The 26494-nt window shown below is 35.9% G+C and overlaps 1 long non-coding RNA gene across 1 annotated transcript; it reads right to left on the bottom strand.

The window, feature by feature from the left end:
* Positions 1 to 258: 258 nt before the first annotated feature.
* Positions 259 to 24862, bottom strand: LOC105482714 (uncharacterized). The gene is made up of 5 exons (XR_987799.2): positions 24839 to 24862; positions 18874 to 19034; positions 17746 to 17898; positions 4014 to 4215; positions 259 to 1118 (listed from the first exon to the last, which is right to left on the bottom strand). It is a non-coding gene; the product is annotated as an uncharacterized lncRNA (long non-coding RNA).
* Positions 24863 to 26494: the final 1632 nt, after the last annotated feature.

Here is a 26494-nt window from a genome sequence, read left to right as displayed (position 1 = left end):
AAAATCCTACGCTAGCTGGGGTGGTCATTAAGACTCCATATTTTGTTAAGATGTCATGAAATGCAAATGCTAAGCATTTTTGAGATTCTTTAAGTAGTATAAGAATTGTAAACATTCTGTTTTATGAGTGATGTAAGTGCACTATATGAAATGTTGAAAAGTCACATTGCCAATGAGTTGAAATTGTGCAATTCTGAGTTTCTATTTATCCTCAAGAGTATATTGTTTTTATATTTTAAAAACATAAATATAACAAAGTATGGTATCAGAGGCACTTTATAGTCAGATTTAATGGTGCAAACACTGAGTTGCTATAATACCAAAAGTACAGTATAATGTAAAGATAACAATATAGAAAACCGGAGCAAGAAAGTACATTTTATGTAAAATATTTTGACTCACAGTATCCTAAAGAGGGCAAAAATAAATGCTAGACTGTAACCTTCACATACTAGTGTTCATAAACATACCAACAGTAAGATCTGGGATTCACAAAGCCCATCTCGGTCCATTTATTTTCCATCAATGTGTCTGTCCTTTAAGTGATACATTGAACAGAAGAGAGACATACACTCAGTGAAGTTTTCAGGATTCATTTTGATGGAAACAAAATGAAGTAAACTCATATTTTCTAATTGTGAGCTACACCATTTTCTCTTGATGCATTGATGTTTATCCCTTGTTCGTATGGGATCCATTTCTAAAAACACAGTTTGCAACTACTTCTAAAGCCCAGAAATCCCACATCTCAATTTGCATCTGTTTTAGTGGCTTAAGAATATGCAGCAATTTTTAAGCACTGTTGAAACGAAGCTCATAAGAATGTAAAATGAACAATGAATGAGAAATCTGGGTGGTAAGACTTTAAAATGTCAATAGATTAAGCCCTCCTTGGTTTCTAATGCTACATTTTCAGATTTCTTTTTGAGAAGAAATTTCTTTTTACTTTATTTGTTTCCCTTTTTCCATAAGATTTAAGAAATCCTCCCAAGATTTTCCAAGCTCCTTTTGGGGACTTTCCATAATGACAGCTGCAGGCTGTTGCTTCAGGTGACTGTGAAATCTTCTTCATAGAAGTCACTTGAAATTATGCTCATAGTAATCATATTGAATTTACCCTGAAAATAGAGCAAATAAATATGTATAGGATCAATTTTTACATTCAATTAAATATTTGCATTTTATTCAAATAATTAACATGAGGATGAAAATTATCTTTTGAAGCACATTATACACATTTCTATAGCATGCATTACTTTACTGGAGTTAAAATATCACCATTATGCCTGATAGCACATGTGGAAGCAAATCCTAGGAATGAAGCATTTATAGTAAACATCCATATGTTTTAGTAAACACAATTGCAGGTTTTCCAGAGTAAGCAAATGTGTGAATTCTTTAAATGATACTAAAGAATGAAAATAGTCCTACTTTCATATGCCAAAAGGAAAAAAAACCACTATGTCGCATAATTGGAGATTGTAACAAAATCATAATGATGAAAATAGTAACAAGTACTTATTTGGGTTTGATACATATATTTTATACGTAACTGTGACACTAAACTTAAAATTGAAGCTCTATTTTCCTCTTATTTTATAGAAGGCTTGCCTTAGACTAGTAGGCAAGTCAGCAATTTGGGGGCGATAGACGTGGTAGAACTTAAGATTTAGTCTTAAAGAACTGGTCAATTATAATAATAGCTAACCCTCACATAGTATTTACCATGCTGAGGCACTGGGCACTTTTCTAAGTACTTTCCATATATTAACTCTTATAATCTACCTCATTTGGTTGATTCCATTATCGTCTTCATTTTACTGATGAGGAAACTGAGACACAGAGTGATAAAATAAGTTGCCAAAGGTCACACAGCTAGTAGAGAGCAGCAGAGATTCAAATGCAGGCATTCTAGCTCTGGAGTCTGCTTCATGAGCCTTCATCTTAGATGCAAGTTCTGCAGCTTAAATGACTCAAAGCTGACCTGACTGATCTAATTAAATGATTCTGATCATTCTGATTCTCAAAGCTTTAATTTGTAAATAGTCAAACAAATTAGATGTCACAGGAATCTTTTTGCTTTGCTTCCCTTTCTGCAGTACCTGTAGTACACTGGGATTTCTAGTGGCACTAACGGTGGTGGCACTGCCCCCCTCTCTGACATAGGGACTTCATTGTCCTGAGACCCTTCACATTTTCAGAACTTCGTGATCACATGACTTTGCAGAAAAAATTTTAGCCTTTATTACAAAAGGTTTTATTTGTGTGTAGCTGCCCCCTAGGTAAAGTATATACGTTTATGATACCTTTTACGTTGTCTTTTCCAATGAGACATTGTCGGAGGGAAAGCCGGTATATGAAACCATTACTATAAATAGTAATGTAAATACTTTCTAAGAAAAATTCATAGGAATGATCTCTGATTGATCAAAGAAAGTGAACTATACACTGCTTCCTAAATATCCTCCCAGAGTCCTTCAAGACAGCAGCATTCCGAGGCTACAAATCAGGAGACTCAGGAATATACTCAGGTAGCAATTCAGAAATATACCAGCAGGGCTCCAGCAATGCCTGTTCCAACCACATGACCAACACAGTTAGGACATGGACTATTGCCTAACCCTCAAGCCGATAATACCCGGGCCCATGGGGCATCACAAAACCAACCAATTCTGGTATTGTTGCACTTCATTTTACGTAAGTGTGGCTACATTTATTCACAGCTGTGTGAAGAGAACATCCTAAGTTTCTTGCAAGTCTTAGCTGAAGTAAGGGGCCAAAAGAAAGAAAATGGCCTCTTTTTGTTTTGTTTTGTTTTTTTGAGACGGAGTCTCGCTGCCGCCCAGGCTGGAGTGCAGTGGCACAATCTCAGCTCACTGCAAGCTCCGCCTCCCGAGTTCACGCCGTTCTCCTGCCTCAGCCTCCCGAGTAGCTGGGACTACAGGCGCCCGCCACCACGCCCGGCTAGTTTTTTGTATTTTTAGTAGAGACGGGGTTTCACCGTGTTAGCTAGGATGGTCTTGATCTCCTGACCTCGTGATCCGCCCGCCTCGGCATCCCAAAGTTCTGGGATTACAAGCGTGAGCCACCGCGCCCAGTGAAAATGGCCTTTTTAATATGAATGACCAGGTGTCCTAAAACTTACCAACAGAGCCCAATCCTTTCGTCTAGGGGCTGGGTTTCACCTATTACTTTCAATTTAGAGTTTCAGAAATGCATTTTACAACTAGTCTCACATCTCCTAGCACTGGTTCCTAACATAGTCACTTCTAAAAACCTCAAAATTTATCTTTGTCATTGAAGTTCTATAATACGTTGAGCATTTTTTAGACTTATTAAGGTAAGACACTAATATTAGAAAATGACTACCTGATTTTTACCACAAAGAGCGATGTTTCACTGACAAATATGTGAGCCCCACATTAGAATAACACCAAGTGACATATTGAATTCTACATCACTTTACAACTATTGACTCATGCACCAAGCTGAGTTTATATTGTGTGCCCTGTTTAAAGCCTTGTCCACATTTTGGAGGCTTTCTAGTTAGTGAACCCGCTGCTTAGGGATAAACATTGGGATTTCCTATCAGCATCCCTTTCTACCCTTGTATTGACATTAGTGACCAAGCTGAGGACGAGCGCTGTATCTGACAATCCAGGGGAGCAGAGAATAAGAAGAAACAATGTTAGGCAAAAATCATGGTCTTGTTTCCTTTCCAAGAGGACTTAGGAGAGTTGTGGGAGTTAGAGGAAAAACTGGACTTGGCAATAAGAAGAGTCAAGGCAATCTGGAACCCTCTTTGCCAACTTGGACCTTTCCCCTCATCTCTGCCCTCCTGGTCCCATCTTGAAATTCATTGTCACATTGTAAGTGCCTAATAAAAAGTGAAAGTATTGTGGAAATGTTAATAATAATGTCTTTACGTACCAGGACTCAGGGACAAACAATCCATGTTCCCATTTCTTCGTTTTCTTTCCCTTCTTCTATGCACTTTCCCAGACTTTCCTTACCTTGCCTGGCATTTTTTTCACCTTGGCGCTGCACTTCTTCACAGACAGTTGTTCACAGTCCTTCCATTCTTAGGGCAAATATGGTTCCCAGATTAGCATCACATTCCCCTTAGTACTTGATGTATGTTTTTTCTTTTCAGACAAGACTTCTGATCACCAAAAACAATCTTGCTCTTGGGTAATGTATTAGTCCGTTCTCATCCTGCTAATAAAGACATACCTGAGACTGGGTAATTTATAAAGAAAAAAGGTTTAATGGACTCACAGTTTCACATGGCTGGTGAAGTCTCACAATCACGGTGGAAAGTGAAAGAGGAGCAAAGTCATGTCTTACATGGTGGCAGGCAAGGGAGGGTGTGCAGGGGAACTGCCCTTTATCGAACTGTCAGATCTTGTGAAATTTATTCACTATCTCAAGAACAGTACAGGAAAACCCACTTCCATGATTCAATTACCTCACACCTGGTCCCACTCACAACACGTGGGGATTATGGGAGCTACATTTCAAGATGAGATTTGGGTGGGGACACAGACAAACCACATCAGGTAATTTGTATGAAAATAAGCTGGCAGTTATCAGATAATTGCCACATCTGTCAAAATTAATTATAGTCTCTTTTGCTTAAACAGGGAGAAAATAACCTTTCAAGTCAGTGTCTAACTAGGATATACTTATAGATTCATTTAGCCTTAACCATTTATATCTCCAGAAGTAAATGGCTTTTACTCCACTTAAAAAGATAAATTCTTAATGCAGTTTCATCTTTGGTCATTAGTACAGTCTCTCATATGAAAGAAGTCTCTGTAATTAGTCTTATCACATATAATGGAAAGACACTCTACAATTCATGTTTTTCTACACCAGATCAATTCTTCATTCTTTACAACCAAAAGTGATGCTTTTGATAACAAGGTTCAAACTGTCAGTCTCACTAAAATTATTCTATTAGCATTGACAAGAATGATTTTCTTGGGGGGGGGGATATCTCTGGCTCTGTCGCCAAGGCTGGAGTGTAGTGGCACCATCCCAGTTCACTGCAACCCTCTCCTGAGCCCAAGCCATCCTCCCACCTCAACTTTCCAAGGATCTGGGACTACAGGTACATGCCACCACGCCTGGCTCATTTTTGTATTTTCTGTGGAGACGAGGTTTTACCATGTTGCCCAGTCTGTTCTTGTACTCATGGTCTCAAGCAATCTACCTGCCTCTGTCTCCCAAAGTGCTGGTATTACAGGCATGAGTCACTGTGTCTGGCCCAACAAGAATGATTTTTAAATCATCTATAATTCCAATCTTTGCACCATAAATACTGGCTAACATTGTTATTATCATCTTCTCATTGATATATTTGTAAGGCACTTTAAATAGTCCCTGACTTGTCATAAAGTTCATTTATTCCATCACTATTATTATCATCTGATTCAGGCATCACAGTAGACTAATAAATTAGAAAATATTAAGATCCCAATTTACAGATGAAAAAATTGAGGCTATGAAGTTAGGTAACTTGTCAATGATTAAACAGCTAGTGATTGGGGCAGTCAAAACTTAATTGCAAACCTAGTTAACTCTAAATGAAGGATATGGACGATTCCCCAAATTTTGAATGTCTTTCTATTATGCTGCCTGTACATCTGGTTAATTGCAGAAGAAGAAAAAGTAAAACTTGTCAGTAATGTGCCTCCTGATAATGAGGAAAAATGAGAAGAAATGAATATTTGAATATATACCAATAGCTTTTCAATTATTTGATCATATTATAGCAAAGACTTCATAATCTACCTATTCTACTTGATCACTACTTCCAGTGGAAAAGGAATTCAGTAATATGATAAAGTGGCACTGCTTAAGCAAGTTGAGGAATGAAGAAAGGAAATTATGTAGACATCTGTTTTAGCAATAGGGGGGAAGGATAATTCATATTCAAATTAAGTACACTGGGATTCAATGCTTTGGGGATATTACAATCCAGAAATAATATTGGACCAAATATACATGGCTACACACTGTAAGCTTAGTGATACATCCCATAAGAAAATAAAATGGTAATAATTAAGCTAACCTAAAAGTAATTTATAATTAACAAGCAAGAATAACAGCAATTAAAATTCCTCGCCAACACAGACGTTTCTGATTCACTAATAACAAATTGTCCTCCCCTAAAACTGAAGGAATATTGTCAAGCTTTGTGAAATATTTCTGGGTGCAAAACTGAATTAGTCTTCAGTATGCTCTAGAAGCTTGTTAATTTGGGTATATAAATAACAAATGTTAATGTCCTAGGTTACTAGTAAAACAAAACAAAACTCTCTTAGTAGTTAGTTGGATGTGGTGGAGTGCACCTGTAGTGCCATTTTCTAGGAAGACCGAGGCAGGGGAGGATTGCTTGTAAGCCAGAAGTTCAAAGCTGTGGTGCCCTACGATGGGTGCCTGTGAATAGCTACCACGCTCCAGCCTGGGCAACATGCAAGACCCGGTCTCTGACAAAAAAAAAAAAAAAAAAAAAAAAAAAGAATCTTAGTTATAGATAAAGATAAGAATAAGACAAGTCAATGGAATAAAACCCAACTTTTCCTTAAGAATAAAGGGGAACATCTGTATATTTGAATCAATTTGAGATTCTTCAGGGGATTGCTTAAAACCCATTAACAAGTCACAGGACAATTTTTGAGAATCACTGCTATAGAAAATATCATGCTCATCTCAAAGGGAATAAAATCTATCTTATCTCAAGTATGCTGTTTACAATAGAAATTATTTTTAATTTCTCAGAACTTGCAGACTTTATGGGGAACTTGAGAAGATCACATCTCTTTCTCACTCTGAGAAAATCTTCCCTGCACTCCAACTTCTTTCTTTCAATTCTGCATTCCTCATTTGGTAAAATGGCATCACAATTCACACAGCTAGTTTTGCACCAGTCCTCTCTCTCTCTCTCTCTCTCTCTCTCTCTCTCTTTTAATCCCACATCTCACATCCAATTCATGAACAAACACTGTCACCTCTACCTACAAAAATACATCTCAAAGTCGGTCACTGGGAAGTTAGTCCATGTCCTGGTCTCCCCTGGGTTTCTGCAATGGCTACCTGATTGGACTTTCTATTTCCTCTTGTGCTTCCCTCCCCTCACTACTCTGCAATATAATCTTTCCAGAATGCAAATCAGATCAACACTTTGATCGTCTCAGCTATCACTGGCTTCCCATGACACAGAAACCCAACATTCTTCCCAGCCTATCCACTAACTGCCTCTCAGTCTCCTCTCCCTCTGGTTCTCTCCTCCCGCCCTCGGGGTAGTCACCTGGCCTTCTTTGCTCTTTTGAGAACACATCAGAAATGTTCCCACCTCAAGGAATTTACACTTGGAATTTTCTTCCCCTGGAACGCTTTCCTCAGGAATACATACATGGCGGCTTACATCTTTGCTGCATTTTTGTCTTGTTCTCGTGCCAATTCATCAGAGATCTCATCCCTAAACAGCGTTTCCAAAATGCACATTCTGTCACTCTGCATTCTTTTACCCTTTGTGTTTTTCTGCCTCACAGTTATCGCTGTGTAGCACTATATTACATTTTCAGTTGCTTAAATGTTTATTGGCTATCTTCACCACTGCAATGTAAGTTCTATGAGACAGAAACTTTTATTTATTTTGGAATCCCCCAGTCCCTATCAGAACTCCTAGTATATAGATCATGTTCACAAATATTTCTTAAGTGAATGAATGTCTACATTTGCATCTACACTTAGGTCATCTTTGGAACCCGTTTAGAGGACTTTCTAATGCCACAACCAGGTGGCCAACTACTGGAGAGCTTCTCTAGAATTCGTCTTACTCATTCGAAGTACTCCTAATGCTTTCGTAGGCATCCTAAGACCCAGTGACAGTATTCTGATTTAGGCAAAAGCAGAAGAATGACAGGATTGATTTCAATTTCTCCCACTCACAGCTGGCTGAACATTTAACATTCCATATTTAATCTCTTGTTTCTAAAAAAGAGTTATCTTCTCACAATCTTCCCACCCTAGTCCCACTTTCAGAGAGATATAAACCGTCAACCAAAGTGCCTGCTATTCATAATTCTACAACTATTGCAACCACACTCTGCCTCCTAATTTTGCACTCCCAGGGAAGGGAAAAAATGTTTAAGAGCCCAAAACTTTAACAAGCCTCTCCCTTTATTTCGTACGTCAGACTTCCTAGTTAGAAGGATTGCAAGTTGGAACCTAATTATATTTTAAATGAACTAAATACATTCCAATAAGGGGAAAATTATTTAAAAGATATATCCTGGCAACATCGTGAAAATCTAGTCACAATAAGAACTTTTTTAACTTTTCAAAATAGAAGAAGTTGAATATTTTTAGAAGCCATAACTCAGCTATAATATTACTGAACATAGTGAATAATTAACATCAGACTATGATGTCATAATTGTTGGAAACATGATGGAGAAAATAAGGATATCTTGTATTTTTTGTATTAGTGATAAAAATAATAATTATAATACTATGTGACAGGCAATGTTACAAGCACTTTATATGTAGAAATTGCTGCCTTCAACCCTAATCCAAGCAACATAAAATCTTGCCTGGATTATTACAGTACTTCCTACCTGGTCTATCTGTTTCTGCCCTTCACCTCTTACAACCTATTTTCAGTACAACTGCTCAATTGTGGTTAAAAAGATAGGATATGCCCTATCACTTTCTTGATCAACACCTTTGGATAGCTTTCCCTCTGTCTTAGAGTAAACTGCAAAGACCTAACCATGTCCTGCCAGGCCCTCCATAAAGAAGCTCCAATGACCTCTCTCATAATACCTCCGACTTACTCACACTGGTTTCCCTGCTGTTCTTTATACATTCCAGGCAGGCACAGTCCTTCCGCTGGGCCTTTGGGCCTGATTTTTTGTTTTTTTTTTTAGACAGAGTCTCACTCTGTCGCCCAGGCTGTAGTGTAATGGCTCACTGCAACCTCCGCCTCCCAGGTTCAAGAGATTCCCCTGCCTCAGCCTCCTCCCCAGTAGCTGGGATTACAGGTGCCTACCACCACGTCAGGCTAATTTTTGTATTTTTAGTAGAGATGGACTTTTGCCATGTTAGCCAGGCAGGTCTTGAACTCCTGACCTCAGGTGATCCACCTGCCTTGGCCTCCCAAAGTGCTGGGATTACATGTGTGAGCCACTGTGTCTGGCCTGCACCTGATATTTCCTCTACCTGCAACACTTCCATCAGATGTTTCCATGACTTCTTTCTTTCCTCCTTCAACCTTTCCTCAGATGTTGTCTTCTCAATGAAGCTTCTCTGACTACAAAATTTAAAATTCTAGCCCCACCCCAACCGTCTTCTTTCCTCCATTTTCTTCCATAATAACATATCACCATCTGATATATTATATATATTTACTCACTAATTTGTTTATTTCCAGATTCCACCTCATTAGAATACAAGCTTCATGGAAGGCATTTTTGACTGTTTTGTTCACTGTTGCAATCCCAGTCCTGAGAACATTGCCTGGTACATAAAAGCTGATAAATATTTGTTTATTAAACAAGATACCAGTCAAACAGTGAGATAACATTACATATCCATCAGTGACTAAAATCAAAAACACAGTCAACATCCAGTACTGGTGAGAATGTGGAGCAACAGGAACTCTCATTCACAGCTATGGGAATGCACACAGCACAGCCACTTTGGAAGAGACTTTGGCACTTTCTTACAAAGCTACACATAATCCTACCATATGATCCAGCAATTACATTCTGAGAAATTTGCCCAAATGAGTTGAAAACTTATGTCCACACAAAACCCTGCTCATAAATGTTTATAGCAGCTTTATTCATAATTGCTAAAAACTGCATGCAACCAAGATGTCCTTCAATAGGTGAATGGACTAACAAACTGTGGTATATCTATGCGATGGAATACTATTCAGTGATAAAAAGAAATAAGCTAACAAGCCATGAAAAGGCATGAAAACACATAGAGGAAACTTAAATACACACACACACACACACACACACACACACACACACACACACACACATTGCTAAGTGAAAAAAAAAAATGCCAGTCTGAAAAGGCTAAAAACTCTATGATTCCAACTATGTGACACGCTGAAAAAGACAAAATTATGGAGAGAGTAAAAAGATCAGTGGTTGCCAGGAGTTTGCAGGGGAAAAGAAAGGGATGAATAGATGGAACACAGAAGATTTTTAGGCAGTGAAACTATTCTGTGTGATAATATACTAGGGAGTACATGACATTGTCCATTTGTCAAAACCCATAGAACTGTACAACACAAAAGATGAACCTTAATGTAAATTATGGACTTTAGTCAACAATAATGTATCAATATTGGTTTGTCAGCTTTAATAAATGTGCCATACTAGACGTTAATAATGAGAGAAATTATGTGTCTGTTTGGGGCCTGTGGGTGTAACAAAAAACTCTACTTCTGAAGCAAATTTTCTGTAACTTACAGCTGCTCAAAAAAGTAATCTATTCATTTAAATAAGTAAATATGTTTAGCTTCTAATTTGGTACTAGCTAAAATATTAGCCTTTGAATCCCATAAAAGCACTTTGATGTAATTTCTATCATTATCTTCATTTTGAAGATGGGGAAACTGACCCATCCATGTTGGGTGACTTTCCTAAGCTCACACAGCTACTACTTGAGAGCTGCAGGTGTGGCACCCAGAATGGATCATCTCCAGAAGCAGCACTCCCAATTATCATGCCATGTTACACACTCCAAAGACATTACATGTACAAGGGATATAGGTTGATAAAAGAAGAGCTTCTGGTGGGGCACGGTGGCTCATGCCTGTAATCCTAGCACTTTGGGAGGCCAAGGCAGGCAGATCACCTGAGGTCAAGAGTTCGAGACCTGCCTGGACAACATGGTGAAACCACGTCTCTACTAAACATACAAAAATTAGCCAGGTATGGTGGCGCATGCCTGTAATCCCAGCTACCTGGGAGGCTGAGGCATGAGAATTGCTTAAACCTAGAGGACGGAGATTGCAGTGAGCCGAAATCAGGCCACTGTATGCCAGTCTGGACAGAGCAAGGCTCTGTCTTAAAACACACACACACAAAAAGAAGAGAGCTTCTTTTTATGATATATGGTGAGAGAGTGAATGCATCTATATGAGTAGTTGTGCTAAAAAGAAAATTACCATTCAAGAATGAAGTTAGTCTCAGGGTTTTGTTTGCTGTCATTGTTTACTATTTTTGTTGTTGCCTTTGAGGACAATTTAATCGCAGTTGACATACGTGGTCTTTTGGTGACAAACATGAACTTTTAAAACTGCTGCGCAGATTTCAATAAGGATAGGTACAAAAGCATGTCTTTTTTATTTTGCTTTTTAGTCTATTTGTAAGGCTATATGTTTGCTGTAGAGGGAAGAATTGATTGTCTAATTTCTGTAAAGGATTTTAAAATCTATCTGAAGTGCCATTTACGTAAAGTTAGAGATATGGCAGGACAAGCCATTGAGTGTGAAACAGAAAATTCCAGTCAACTGATGAGCCCCCCAGGCACAACACAGAGGGCTTTGTAATTTTCTTCTTTAAAGTAGTTTCTAGATATTCCATGATCATGACAGTTTTTCCAAGTCTGGATCCTCAGAGTTACCTTTTCCCTGCACTGCCCAAAATAGAAATTTCAGTTCATCCCTGCCTGCCTGTGGCAGGAATAAAGCAAACACAATATTCAGTCTCTTCCCAGATTCCACAGTCCATAATAGAATATCATCATAACTTCTTTCCAAAGCAGAATATTCATCCAATTAAACTTGGATATGTTTTAAGAATGCACACAATGAAAAAGATAATTGCATGGTTGTCAAAAATTATGACTAACAAGATACGGGAGAGCCTCATAAGATAATTCTTATAAAAAGATTAACATTTACCATGTACTACTAATGGAACATAATTGTAAGAAATTGAAAAATAAACAGTTGGAAAAATAATAAACATTCATTGCATGTAAAATATGGAACCAAAATGAACTTTAAAATGGTAGAAAAACACATTAACACAATAAATTTGCTTATTCAACATAGGGATATGGCCTACTATACAGAAATTAGTTTCTTTAAACACTTGTTTTAAAAAAAGAAACGTTTTTCTTTGGACTCTGTTGTGTCATGAGGTTATTCTATAAACAGGTTTCTATTGTAGACCCTCACTAAAAGTCAAAACTTTTAAGGTACAGTCCTCACACACATACATAAAAAAAAGTCAGGGAAAACCTTTCACACATCCCGAAATAGAGAAAATTGCTAAAGAAAGGGAAAAAAAGCCCCCTTGACAGATAAGCAATAACTCTGCTTACCCAGTAATTTATGGTAATATCAGAAAGCTTTTGATAAAACTTCACACATATTGCAGGGTAGGACACTGGAAAAGATTTAAAAAGAGAAAAGACCCAAAGAGATAGGGGAAATTAAACTATTTATAGAGGGGGAAGTATTTTGTAAAAGAAAATTTGGCAATTGGTTTTGATAGTCATAACAATTTATGTAATTTCTATGTGCATTGGGGACTTGCTGTCTGAAAAAGTGGCAAGCTAACATTTTCTCCATTATTACAAAAAGTCATTTTTGAGAACAATAAATATGAGAAGGTTTAAAATATATATATTTCTGTGTGTGCATGTGTGTGTGTGTGTGTGTGTGTGTGTGTCATAAACTATACACATAGTAAGACATCTGGTAATATTTGTGAGCCAAATAAATTTCTATCATTTGTTTAGTTTAGATCTTTTAAACTCTCATTTTTATTTTATTTGATAGCAAATCAATTTTCCAATAAAATAATTTTGCCTTTGGGGTATTATAATGAAAAAACAATTTAAAATATATTTCTATAACTACTGAAAAGTACTTTCATGCTAGATATGCAGTAAATAAATGAAGAAATATTCACATGAGTTGCACTTCCTTTCTTGTTATCAAAAAAATAATGAGCCTTAATTTACATATTTCTCCATCAACCCCTTAAGCCCTTATTAAGGTCAAAGCTTGAATATATTTGTTATTCTACAGAATTTTATATTTTGAAGTTTAAAGTACTATTTAGTGCTCTGATTTCACTTTCTATATTAAAAAATATATAAATGAAATCAATGAAGACTTTTTAAATGAATTTCCTTATATTCTTCAGTGACCATTTTAAATAAACTGTCCCTGATTTCCTCTGAACTTCAATACATCTTTGGCCTGTCATTGTCATTCTTAATCATTGATGTCTCAATTCAGTCTCCGACAACAACCACTACGAAGCTCTTCATTTCAGGAAACTGAAAACATTTTGTCATGCAAAAAGAGCATATTATGGGAACTCTAGTTACTTGTTTTTAAAGAAGACTGACAAGAAAATTTGGATAAAGAAAGGCAAGTCTGTCTCTGTTCTCCCTAATAAATCTCACTTGAGGCAGAGCTTCAATGAGTAGTTCTGGAAACTTCTTAAACAATATACATATATATCACTGACCTGGATGGTCAACCATTTCAAGCTGGCCAATGCTTTTCAATAAAGATAATATCAGAATCTGAAGGAACTGGTTTGAGTTTCTAAAGTATTTTGAGGAAATATTTTGTGAGAATGGGAAGCATATTTTAATGCCATTCACATGTTTCCCTGATAACGAAAGCTGATCTGCAAGGGCGTTGAAAGCATTACAGGCTAATTTCATTGCAATGTCGGGGTCTGAGAGGGAGGTGAGGAGAACCAGGAGTTGGGTGGGGGTTCAAGAGCATCAAGGTGAACATGGTTGACCCACTGGAAAATCACTAAGTGCTGGAACCGACTCTAGAAGGTTCATGTTTTGAGCCTTTATGGCAATTGTGCAGCTCTCTTGAAAATTTACACTGTCGTTTTATTTATAGCAGATGTCTCTTAAAGCAAACATTTTTACTTCATACTATACAAATATTACGGAACATTGCAAGCATAATGTGGAGTTTTGGTTGTGCCGTAGAAATCTACAGTATTTTCTATAATGGATTATAAGCAAGGGGAAAAAAACTGATACTGATCTAAGGCTGAAGGATAAGGGGTAATCAAAACAAGGCTTCTGCAGATACTTTTATGAAACTTGTTTTCAAAGAAAAGGCAAAAGTTGAAACTGTGGATTAAACCAACTAAATTAAACCATTGTGTATTCAAAATACATTCGGCACTTTAGAATAAAATGACCAGAAGCCAGGGTGAGGCAATTCCACTGTCTGAGCTATTCAAACAAAAGAGTGTTTATTTGGATTTTCCTAAACAAAATTTGTATTTGATTCTTGTGCACACCCAGTGGGAAAAAATATCTAAATATATATTTCATTATTCTACCAGTTCTGAACTGTAGTTCTCTTGTGAACTGATTTTGATATAGTGACTAAAATGTATGCTCTGTGGCTGCTCAGTAATTGCTGAACTGCCTGATGGAAAAGTTTTAGATCTGAAATTTAGCTCTTAATATAAAATAATATGAAATATAATGTGCAATTAACGGAGAAAGTAAATTCTGTTTAGAAACAGAATTCAAAAATAGAGAATTACATACACTTTGGAAATTAAAATCCATATAAGTAAAACCTGTATTTCTGAGAATTCGCTGTTTCTTAGGCATGATTTATAACAATACACATTTCAAAAAGGAAGTCATTAAAATAATGTGGCTGTTATGTTTTCACAGGCCTTTTTGAGAGTTTAACCAGTACAACAGAATAATCTCCCTGGACTCTAAAAACACAAATCCGTGACAAGGACATAAGATTGATGGAATTTGTAATCATATATTTTTACTTATGTAATAAATTTGTAATTTCAAGGACATTATTCAAAATGACCACACTGCATTACAATGTGTGGATTCCTGTGCTGTTTTGCATTAATGTGTGCAGAAAAATTTTACACTTAATCTGCCGTTGGTGCTTCAGTGGGTTGCTTACCATTATAATTCTGGTCACAGATGAGGGTTAAAATATCTCTAACCTTTACAAATGTATTATGTGGCACCACTGACATAGCCTTCATTGCAGATAAAATCTATGGCAAATTTTCTGTGTGACAAAAGAAGAACATGATTTCATATTAAATTCTGATGATAGAGACATATTTCTCTACTTGTACTTCTGAAATGTTTTGGATATAGTAACAATGGACAACACTTCCTCTTCGAGTACATCAATAAAAACCTCAAAATCCACTTCATTTTTATGGGTCCAGAGCTTCAGTAAATATTTCTTAAGCAGAACTAAAAAACAGTGTGAAAAATGTTCAGAATTCAGCTCACTTCTAACCTTGCTGATCAAAACAGACAAAACATTCAACTGGTTCAACATAATGAGAAGCAGAAAGAGGAAGCCACAAAAGAGACTGGAAATTGAGTGTTGCCATGAAGGTGTACAAGAGCTCGAGCAAAAGTTTCTCAAATATAAGCATCAAGATAATAGTAGGTCCCTCTGACAATCATTTAAAAGAAAGAATAACGCCTATTATAGTCAGTTTAAGGAGTTATAAAAGCATTTGAGTTTTCAGGGAGTCATAGACTTGTGAAATGTTTCTGACATTCCATCAAAAAACTGATGTGATGACATCATTATAATACATAATCATACAGGCAAGGAATGATTAGAAGTAAATTCATAAGAGCATTTTTTAAAAACAAATTTCACATTGCATTCCAGACATCTTCTTTCTTCCTTCTTCCCTTAGATTGAATGATTAAGAGAAAGGTAGATAGAATTGTCTCCTGATTTCTTTTCTGGACAATTTCTTAACAAATGAGAATTCTATTGGTCCGCATTTTTTATTTTTCATGTTTTGTGATTGTCAAGAACTTTACATAAATCTATGTCTGATGATACAAAGTGTCTAATATTGTACTGAACCTCTTCAAAATTACCTATTCAGGGGAAAGTATCCCTTTAAACTGCCAGGATGCCTCACAGCTATCAGGGGCTGTGTGGACTATGTTTAAGATTCTTGGGGATCTGCTGAAGTTGAGTCTTCATTTTTTGCTTTCTCTGCATGCCACTAGGGACTTCCCTAGACTATTTGAGGAATAGGCCTTTAATTGCAAGATTACCAGAAACCAGACCCAACGAGCTTGGAGTAGCAAACAGTCAAAATGCAACCCCCTACGCAATAAAAAAAAAAACAAAGAACAAAAAAAAAAAAAAAAAAGTGACATGTGGCTTTAATTTTATTTCATTTATTTATTCTTTCAATTTATTTTTAAAAATTCTTGTCCATTGCTTCAGCCTTTGGGCCCATGTGCATAATAAAAAACATTGCTGGGAATAAATAATACATATTAACTCTGTCTATTACGATTCCCCCCCTAAAAAGTCCATCAAAATGACTTATTTTATAGTAAGGAGTCTCAATTGCAAGTCTATTAGTAAAATAATTCTATTAAATTGTATGATATTTCTAACATCAATTAATTACATTTATATCTAGCTCTATAGTGTAATGACTCATAATATTAATTGTGATTTTAATTTAGAAAGAGAACTTGTAAAGTTTGCCTCGAGTTTTAGTGTTTAATGATTTTTCCACATTTAGACTGTGTCTACAAATTGAGACTTTTCCATTTTTCTAGTTAAACAACTGGTCATTTCAAAGCTTTGTGTTGATTATTTTTCTCCACTGAATTGACCAATTTAATTTGCTCAGGGGCAATAAAGAAACACAGTATAATAGACAAACTAAAAGTGACTACAAAATAATGTTTCACTTTGGCTATTTACTGTTCACTTTTGGCCATATGACCAGAATTTTATTTTCACAAATATTAGAATTGGAGTTTCCAGTGGCTGAAGCCAGAGAAGTCCCAGAATCCTATTTGAAAATAAAGTATTGTCATGCCTGACATTAGTTAATAAAACCGACTAAGATGTCTATACTGGATCAGCAGTAAGTTGATTCTTTCCCACAATCAACAAGTTTTACATTCTATCATTGCACCGCAGAAAGTAGCCTGGCTGCAAGGTGACCTTGGCCTGGATCTCAGCGCCTCCATAGGCAAGTCACATACTTCTTTGTAACTCCATTTCCTCATCTGTAAGACAAAGATTGATGATGAAATGAGGTAGTAGATATAAAGTGCTTAGAACAGAATCTTTCTCAAGTAATCAATAAATGTTTGCTATTATTATTATTGTCATTCAACCTAATATTGATATTCAGATTTTTCACTTTTAACATGTTATGCCACTTGCCTGAAATAACCTTCTCTTTCTGTCTTGCCTTTGTAAATTCAATACTTTCTTCATAGTTCAGCTGAACACCAGCCCAAGGTGATCTCTCTTTTCTCTCAACTCAAATTGACCATTTTTCCCAAATCACAGTTTGAGACATGTGTATATTCTCCAAAGATTTCTTACTTCCACACACAAAAAAAGTACAAGTTGCTTGAAGAAGAGGACAGCTTGCTACATTCCTTGAGTCTAGATTTGGCATGTGATGCACGCTGCAACCACATCACAATTAACTCACAGAATCCAAAGAGTTAACGAGCCAGAGCTTATGACATCCTTTATTTTTCTTGGTCAAGTTAGAGAACTACATTGTTTCAACAGAAACCTACTTTGTTTCTTTGAATTTTTGTTTGTTTGTTTTTGTGTTATTTTTGCTTAAACACAACAATTGATGTTCCTTTAATGGTGACTTTATATAATTCTGCCTTTGGATTACAAAACACATTTTTACTCACTAAAATTCTTTGGATTGAGTCCAACAAACTCCAGGATTATGTAGTGTTTTCCTCTATACTGCAGCCTTTCCAAAACAGGTTTTATATCTTAATGTCGCATTGCAGAATATACACACAGATTCTTGAAAATGTCTGTCAGGCTCCTTCAATTCCCTGAAGCCAAAACAAATATGTCTACTATTATTGGCACAATTAAGAGTTACAATTATTAGGCATGGCGTTTATATACATGAAATTCTTATTGTTAACAATGGGAATTTCAAATATTTAATATTTGCATATGGATTTCATTTGAGCCCACTAAGTAAGTGGCTTGGAAAAAGAGAAATAGTTGTCTGAATTATTACATGTCTAGAAAATGATCTTTAAATTTTTTAATTGCCTCATATTAGTAAAAACAATCTCTTTGCATATTAAAATGAAGCCTCGAAGAATCTGATTTCATTGCTTATTTCATTTTGTTACTTTGCTAAAATCATAGCTCTTATCTAGTTATCATTCATTTCTTCTCATCATAAACCAGAGTCCTTTAATTCTTTCACTGTGTCATAAAAGATTCAATAAATTCTGATTTGCATTTCAAATTCAGCTCTTTTTCCAGAAGGACATCAGATTCAATGACAATTACATCACTAATCTCTTTAACACTGACAGTGGGAAGCCAAGCTCAAGCTCCTTCTGACTGAAGTCCTAAAGATGGAAGGACATGGAATGTTCCTTCTCAGCAAGGGTGAATTTTTATTTTGGTAAAATCTTCATTTTATTTTCATTAATGAATATGTGCTCAATTAAGCCACTTGCTTTGGTTAAGCATTTCACACTATTAGTCTCTTTCTCCTTTCATGAACAAATGAGCATCTTATTATTTTTGCTAAAAAAAGAGGAAACTTAACAGTGTTGATTAAGCACAGTAATCTGTTGTTCTTGTTATTGGTGTTATGTTGGAAATATTCAGGAAATTATATTCACATAATTTGGGGAAGTATTTTTCCATTTTGTTGTTGTTTAACCAATTGTAATAACATAAATGTAAGTGCTCATGTATGTATATGTGTGTATACGTATGTATGTGTAAATAGTATCTACAAATATTTTGACACCTAGTTTCAGAGACAAAGATAAATCTACCTCTTAAATAAATGTATTGTGAATTAATTATTGTTCTTCTAGATTCTATATACAATTTCCTCTATCTTCAAAGACTTGTCACAATTGGAGTCAATAATACTGCACAAATTACACACAGTTGAAGCAACTGTATTTCTGGTACTTTAAAAATGTTGCTATCTCTGTGAAGGAAGACACAATTTAAAGTAAATAAACATTGAAGTCATTATAACAATTTAGTATAGACTTTAATGAAGTAATTATCAAATATTCCAATATGCACATAACATGGGCAATGAATAGAAACTAAAGAGAATTTTCAAAAAGAATATCAACTTCCAAACTATTTGGTTATGTTATACTGAATTAAAATAATTTTCTTTAATTTGTACAGTGGAGATTTTAATGTATAAAATTTTCTGGCTTTTAGCATATGAACTTATTTTAAATCCTAATTATTTTACCTATATCACAATTTTAAGCTGTATGCTATTCAGATAATAGCTACTAGCCAATAAGTATTTTTAAATTACTTTTTACGAATAAGACATTTTGCGTTAAAAGTACATTTTAGAAAGCATAGGGGTAATGATAGGTGGCAAAGTACAAGATCACAAAAACCAAAAGAATACATGTTATTTCTGTATTTTTTAAATTAATAGATCTGTTTTGACTACACTGAACCTAGTTCAGTCAACCAACTATTATAAGCACTTATCTTTTCAAGTATAAAACAGGTACTGAATGAATGCTTATTAAATTAAATTAAGGAGAAAAAGAGTCAATAAGTGACTCAACTTGTAGTGACCAAGAAATTCTGTAACTATGACAGGATAAACTGGTCAATTAACCAAATGAATTGTTTGATTCCATCGTTATTTTTTAATTCAAACATAATGGAGTTACAATGGAAAATCTTAGAAAACTTAGTATCAAAAATACATTGAAATCTAAAATAAAATCTACAACAAAATATGGATATATTTCCAGGTTAATTTAGTGAAAATTAATTTCCAGGTTAATTTAGTGTAAAATGCCTAGTTAAGGACTTGGATGTACGTGTGGGCCCAAGCATTCAAATTTATTTAAGGCATATACATCTTGTACAGGGGAGCCTTCAGAATGAAGCCTTCCTAGGTGGAAAGAAGGAAGGAAAGAGTGAAGGAAGGAAGGAATTTAAAAATTGATTAAACAAATAAATAAGTATTCATTTATCAAAAATAGTGTGTTGGCTGAGCTTGGTGGCTCACATCTGTAATCGAAGCACTTTGGGAGGCTGAGACAGGTGGATCGTTTGAGCTCAGGAGTCTGAGACCAGTCTGGGAAACATCGTGAAACTCCATCTCTACTAAAAATACAAAAATTAGCCAGGCATGGTGGCCCATGCCTGTGGTCCCAGCTACTTGCGAAGCTGAGGTGGAAGGATCTCTTGAACCCAGGAGGCAGAAGTTACAGTGAGCCAAGATGGCACCACTGCACTCCAGCCTGGGTGACCCTGTCTCAAAAAAAAAAAAAAAAAAAAAAAAAAAAGGGGGTGTTGATACTAACAACGTAATAAATAGCAACTTTTCATGTATAAGTTAGGTAAATATTTCTTTTGCCCCTCCCCTTTCTTATCTAAATCCATTACTTTGCACATTTTTTGAGAGAATAAAACATGAATTTTTTAATTACTATCCTGGTCTATTACTGCATAATAAAATAAATTTTTCTTAGTTTGTAAAAACTGAATCGTGAATTATCTGTATAACTCTATATATACAGTATGTGTGTGTATATGTACACATAATTAAAGGTTTGTTAATTCTGGAAAACAGTACAAAAATGAACTTGTGTGCTAAACTGCAACTAATATTTTTATTTTCTATAATCTGATTATATAAAAAATATCAGTAATGAGCTTAGAGTACATAAATTATTCTCTGGGTGTTAATTGCACTCACAAAGCTACATCTGCTGACACCAAAATTGCTAAATGGAAAAAAAAAGATATCTGTATTATTACCCAAACAATGCCCGTTTATACAGATATTAAGAAACAGTTCTTTGTTACCTTCCAATTAAACATATCTAAATGTTTTGTGTCATAACGACCAAATAACTGAATGACTGACTAAATTCTCTAGCAGGATGTTTGTGCATTATGTAGATAGAACCAATGAATTACTGTACTTTTACAATGCCTGGATAAATTCTCGGAAGTTTTTTATATGCACAAAGACAATGCAGTTGTATATGACCTTGTTATTACATGTGAAGAATGTTAAGTCTAGGAGAGATGAAACGTTTTCTGATTTTCAGGAGATAAATGTGTAAACACATTTTTGTTCAAAAATGATCTCCTTTTTTTCAATATGCATAGTCACTGAGAGAGACCAGAAAATGTCTCCTAGTGGAAAAATAGGGCAATGGGAGGACATAGTTGGCAAGCGAGAGAGGAGATGGTTGACGGGGCATAGACAGAAAAGATCCCAGAGGCAAAAATTGTATGGGAACAGCTAGTCATGGATGAAGGGGCATATGGGGAGTATACAAACTTGGAGAAGACAAAATTGTGCTGAAACTGACCACTTCTAGTTCCTGAATCTAAAATCCACACATTCTCCTGTCCTGATGCCCTGGAATTTCAATACTCCAGACATAGCTGTTACCATGCTGCTTTAAAAAAGTGCAGCGAGCTAATGCAGTGTGAGTTAACATTCACTGAATTAATCAAAAGTTTTTTCCTAAACAACTGCCATTAAGAGTTTAAGAAAACATCACTTCAGATGCACATTTTAGGTGGAGGCTAAAATGAAAAGGTAAGGTTTTGAATAAGATACTACAGGGTCAAAAAACTGTTGTAATACAACCTCAGTTATTCACCCTGTAATTTTTACACACATGTATATTTCCACAGAAAAATAACTAGGGAAAAAGCAACTCCTTAGTTATGTCTTTAAGAGAATTTAAGAAATTAGATTCAGAAATAGATTTGAATACACAGACCATCCTGGCAATTCCTGTTTTTTCAAGGAAGAGTGTTGCCATTATATATGTTACTGTCCACATTGTCTGTTTCACTCTGAAGAAATCTTTTAAAAGCCAGCGTTGCTGCAAATCCTGCCACAACTAACCATTAAGCTTTTTTTTCAAAAGTATTGCCATTGATTTGTACTTACCAAAGTCTATTATATATCTCATGGGTAAGGCCTTTAATTGTATGCAAATAATAAAGAAACATATTGGAAATATGAATAAAATAAAATATAACAAAGTTCTATTAGGCTGCCCATTATCCTCAGTGGCTTTCTCTAAAAAAAAACACACACTTAAGCTTTTCCCTTATTTTCTTAAAATCATATTTTCGTACTTATACACCTAGAGGAATTAGTAGAGTAGACAACTGAAGGCCTTAAATAACCCAGAGAGCAGAAAATACATGGGACTATTCCTGAAAACACTAGAAAAAATTCTGAGAGGTGTGGTTTACTATAATATTCAATAGTATTAAAATAAATAACTTAGTTTTAAAAAAATAATAATATTGAACATATTGAACTGACTTTTTAGAATAACAGTTTCGAATGATTTTAGCCAGGGACTTCTCTGACATTCAACTAAATTTGATAGACTTGGCTTCTTGTTTCTTTTGCCTTTCATACCCCAAGGCCAATACTTAAAATAACTCCAGATTCAGGTTCTCTATATTTTCCTCATCTGTGTTCCCCAGGATATTTCTTCTAGCCCTTACTCTGCCTGCATTTCTCATCCATCAAAAGAACTATCCATCTCATTTTTCATTTGTACTACATTCTCACCATGCTATCCTTGAAATCCATTCTATGGGACCATGTTCTATGTGAAAGTGCTATAATTACATCCTTCTGGGTCATTTGGTAATGAACCCATCTGGATTTGATCCAACATACACTAGTTTTATACCAAATCTGACCTATTACGGCTAGAATTACATTAAGGTTCCATTCTAAGTCCTTTCTTATTAAAATTGTGAACTGTCATCCTAGGATTTTAAGCAACAAACTATGAAAACTAAGTTTACATGAGGATAATTAAGTTAAAGTACACACTTTCAGGTGTGACTTTCTTAAGAGTGAGCCAGAGACAAAGACAAATAGCCAGATTTTGGATCCCCTGCTAATTAGAATGGTAGCTCTCAAACTATTTTAACCAATATCCATGTAAACATGGCAAATAACCCTAAAAATCACTAGGAATAGTCTCAATTTCCATTGGAAGTATTATTTCATAATAGCAATGAAACGTCACTCATTGTATGAATAAATTTGGGAGAGGAGGCTAGAGATAGATGATATAGATGATTCACATTTGATTCACAATACACATCTGAGACATCAATGATAAAATTAGAGGGTGGGCCAGACCCAGTGGCATAGACCTGTAATCCCACCACTAGCGAGGCTGAAGCAAAGGGTCACTTGAGCCCAAGTGTTTGAGACCAGCCTAGGCAACATAGCAAGACCTCCATCTCCATACACACACACGCAAAAAATTTGTTTTGAATTAGCTGAATGTGCTGGCACACACCTGTAATACCAGCTACCTGGGAGGCTGAGGTGAAAGCATCACTTAAGCCCAGTAAGTTGATTGTGCAGTGATCTATGAGTGTGCCACTGCATCTAGCTTGAGTAACAGAGGGAGACCCTGTCTCAAAAAACAAAACAAAAAAAATAGTGGTAAAATTAAGCATTGCTACCTACTATAGAGTTAAACAACACAAGACAAAATGGATTATGATGAGACTAAATGAGAAGACAATTATAAATAAGAGCCAAGGATAGTAACAATTGAAAATCAGCTTCACAATATTCAAGCAGCCTTCCTGAGGATGGTGGAAGTGCCACTCACGTCTGCAAGCTTCTCAGCATCACCAAGCACCCTGTGGGAGCAAGTGTAAAGAAAGGAAGAAAGAAAATCCTACAAACCTAGGATTAACAAAATTTGCCTTATAAACATTAAATCATTGTAACTGTGAAAAAATTACATAGTATTTTGCTAGCAACCAGACTTTAATTGGATACGAAGATAATATCCTGTGGAATTACATGTCATTGCTCCTAAAGAACCAAAGAAAGAATTTAGCACCACTGTGGCGATCACAGCCCATCGCTGGGCCAAGGGACAATTTTTCAAACATGTGCTTCAGTACTGAGCTCTTAAAAAATTAGATGTATGTTTGGTATGGTAGCCTAAAAGTTTGTCAATAATCACATTGCAGATTATCTGGATAACAACTCACGAACCAAATACTATCTATAACTCACTTCTGGCTCACAATACACATCTATGTTCAGGTTATCACTGGATCAAGCTGTGCCCCTTTATTGTCTAAGGCTAATGAGAAGTATATTTCTTAGATAAATGAGTGTACCTGATAAGTAAAGGCTAACCAATATCATTTGAAATCCTGATGAAGATTTCTCTATAGTTTGACGGTAAAAAATTCTGAGAGAATTGTCATAGCAAGTGACAAGATAGCTTTGGCATTACAAACTGAAAAGAGCCTGATTGCCATTTATGTGGTGAACAGCAATTTGATTTAGACAAAACAACTTCATCTGTCCATTAAATTAATGATCCTAATTTAAATTTTATTAGTTTTGTAGTTTTTATTGACTTGAACTTGTAAAATGGTTTTTCTTATACATAATTATATAAAGCCAATAAGCACAGAGTTTATACCTATTATGTTTAAACGTGTTTAAGTAATACTATAATAAGAATAATTAAGTGAAAGCTTAGGGTCATTAAGAAACTTTGCTCTTAAACGGAGCCTATATAATGAGTGCTCTAGTTTGTGGCATTGAGAAGCATCTCTTTGGCCTGGTTAATCCCCAAGAGAACAAAACCATAAATGAATGGGACAGGATGAATCTGAGGAGAAAACAGGTACACAGTGATCGGGAAAGAGATTAGGAGACATTTCTGCAGTCAGCTGAAAAGATTATAATAGGAAACTGCTTACCAAAAAGCTTCCTCCTGCCTTTTGAAGAGTTCTAGAATAATACTTGCTGGGAAACCCAGGCAACTGGAACTTTCTGGTTCTTCTAAAGAATTCTGTAATGGCCACAAAATATCTCCCTCAAACTTCCAGAAATTTTGCTAATTTTTGTTTTGTGTGTGTGTGCTTTTTTTTTTTTTTTTTTTTTTAACTTCCATACTCTTCTTGACTCAGAACTATCCTTATTGGATTTTTGCCACTGTTGCCAGAAACAATGATATGATTCCTCCCTTAGGGAACTTGAGGTAATTCTTTCAGTGGTTCTTCAATGTGAGCTCTTTCCATTTCAATGCATTTTACACCTTGTTCAATATTCCTACAGGAAAGTTTGGATCGTTTTTTGTTGCCTGCTCTAAAAGCCATAAAGGTTCAACATTGTCTATTAAATTAGGCATTCAAGGCAATCATCCTGACCTTAATGATGTTTTCTTATCTGGCTTCAATCATTCTTCAGAGCATGCTCCCCAACACTTTCTAAACTTCAACAATGTTACTAGATGTTCGTACCTATCACTTTCTGCCTCTGTGACTTTACACAAGCTGTTCTCTTAACAGAAAATATATGTGCCTCCTACTCAGGTGTCATATGACAGGTTTCCTAAGACTCCTAGACTCTGAAGCATGTACACAGGGTTTAATTGGGTAGTGCTCTCTAGAGTGGTACTGAGAGAGTGTATTAGTCTTCTCAGGCTGCTATAACAAAATGTTAAAATCTGGATAGCTTTTATAAACAACAGAAATTTATTCCTCACGGTCCTGGAAGCTGAAAAGGTTAAGATCGAGGTGCCAGCAGGCACAGTGTCTGGTGAGGGCCCTTTTCCAGGTTTGTAGATGAAGCCTTCTAGCCGTATTCTCACTTGGTAGGAAGGGCAGAGCAGATCTGCTTTCATGATGTAATCACCCCTAAAAGACCCTACCTTGTAATACCCTTACCTTGGGGGTTAGGATTTCAACACACGAATTTGGAGGGGACACAAACTTTCATACCATAAGAGACAGTAAGCCCAAAAGACTGAACAAAACGGGATTGTTTGGGAAGGCATTAAAGTTGAACTCAGATAAAATTGCAACAGTGGACTCTACTGATTATGTTGAGAGCTCTGAAGCTGAGAAAACTTCTCAGAGATGCCTCCAATCCAGGTAAAGCAGTCAGACAGGTCTGTGTACCTCTGTATTGACCAGTCATTGGAGGCTGGCTGCCCTGGAAATGGTATATAACTTTTGGCAAGACATCTTTCTTCAACTGGAGGTAGGAGACAGATGAAGAAAGCTATGAACAGTCACAAGTAGTTCAAATCAGGCAGGTTCTGAAAGCAGACCTGCATAGTACAACACATCCACTTCAGCCAATCCCTTGTGCCACTCAAACCACTTGTTTCATAAAGTAGGTTCACCCACATTGGAGAAATTCCAGAATTCTGGTTGGTCTCTTTCCCTGGGGTCTCTCAGAAAAGGAAAGTTGTGGGACAAAGTACAGCTGAAGACTACAGCTGATACTTATTGTCTTTCCTCTGCTATCCATTTTTGATTCCCCTAACCCTAGTCTAACACCTCTGCTGTTGTAAGTAGTTTATAATGTACAGCAAATTAGATCCTAATTTCTGAGGATTCTGATCCCCG

This window comes from Macaca nemestrina, chromosome 1 (assembly GCF_043159975.1).
Source record: "Macaca nemestrina isolate mMacNem1 chromosome 1, mMacNem.hap1, whole genome shotgun sequence".
Taxonomy (NCBI): Eukaryota; Metazoa; Chordata; class Mammalia; order Primates; family Cercopithecidae; genus Macaca; species Macaca nemestrina.
The sequence above is the reverse complement of the archived record's forward strand: the minus strand, read 5'-3'. Positions and strand labels throughout refer to the sequence as shown.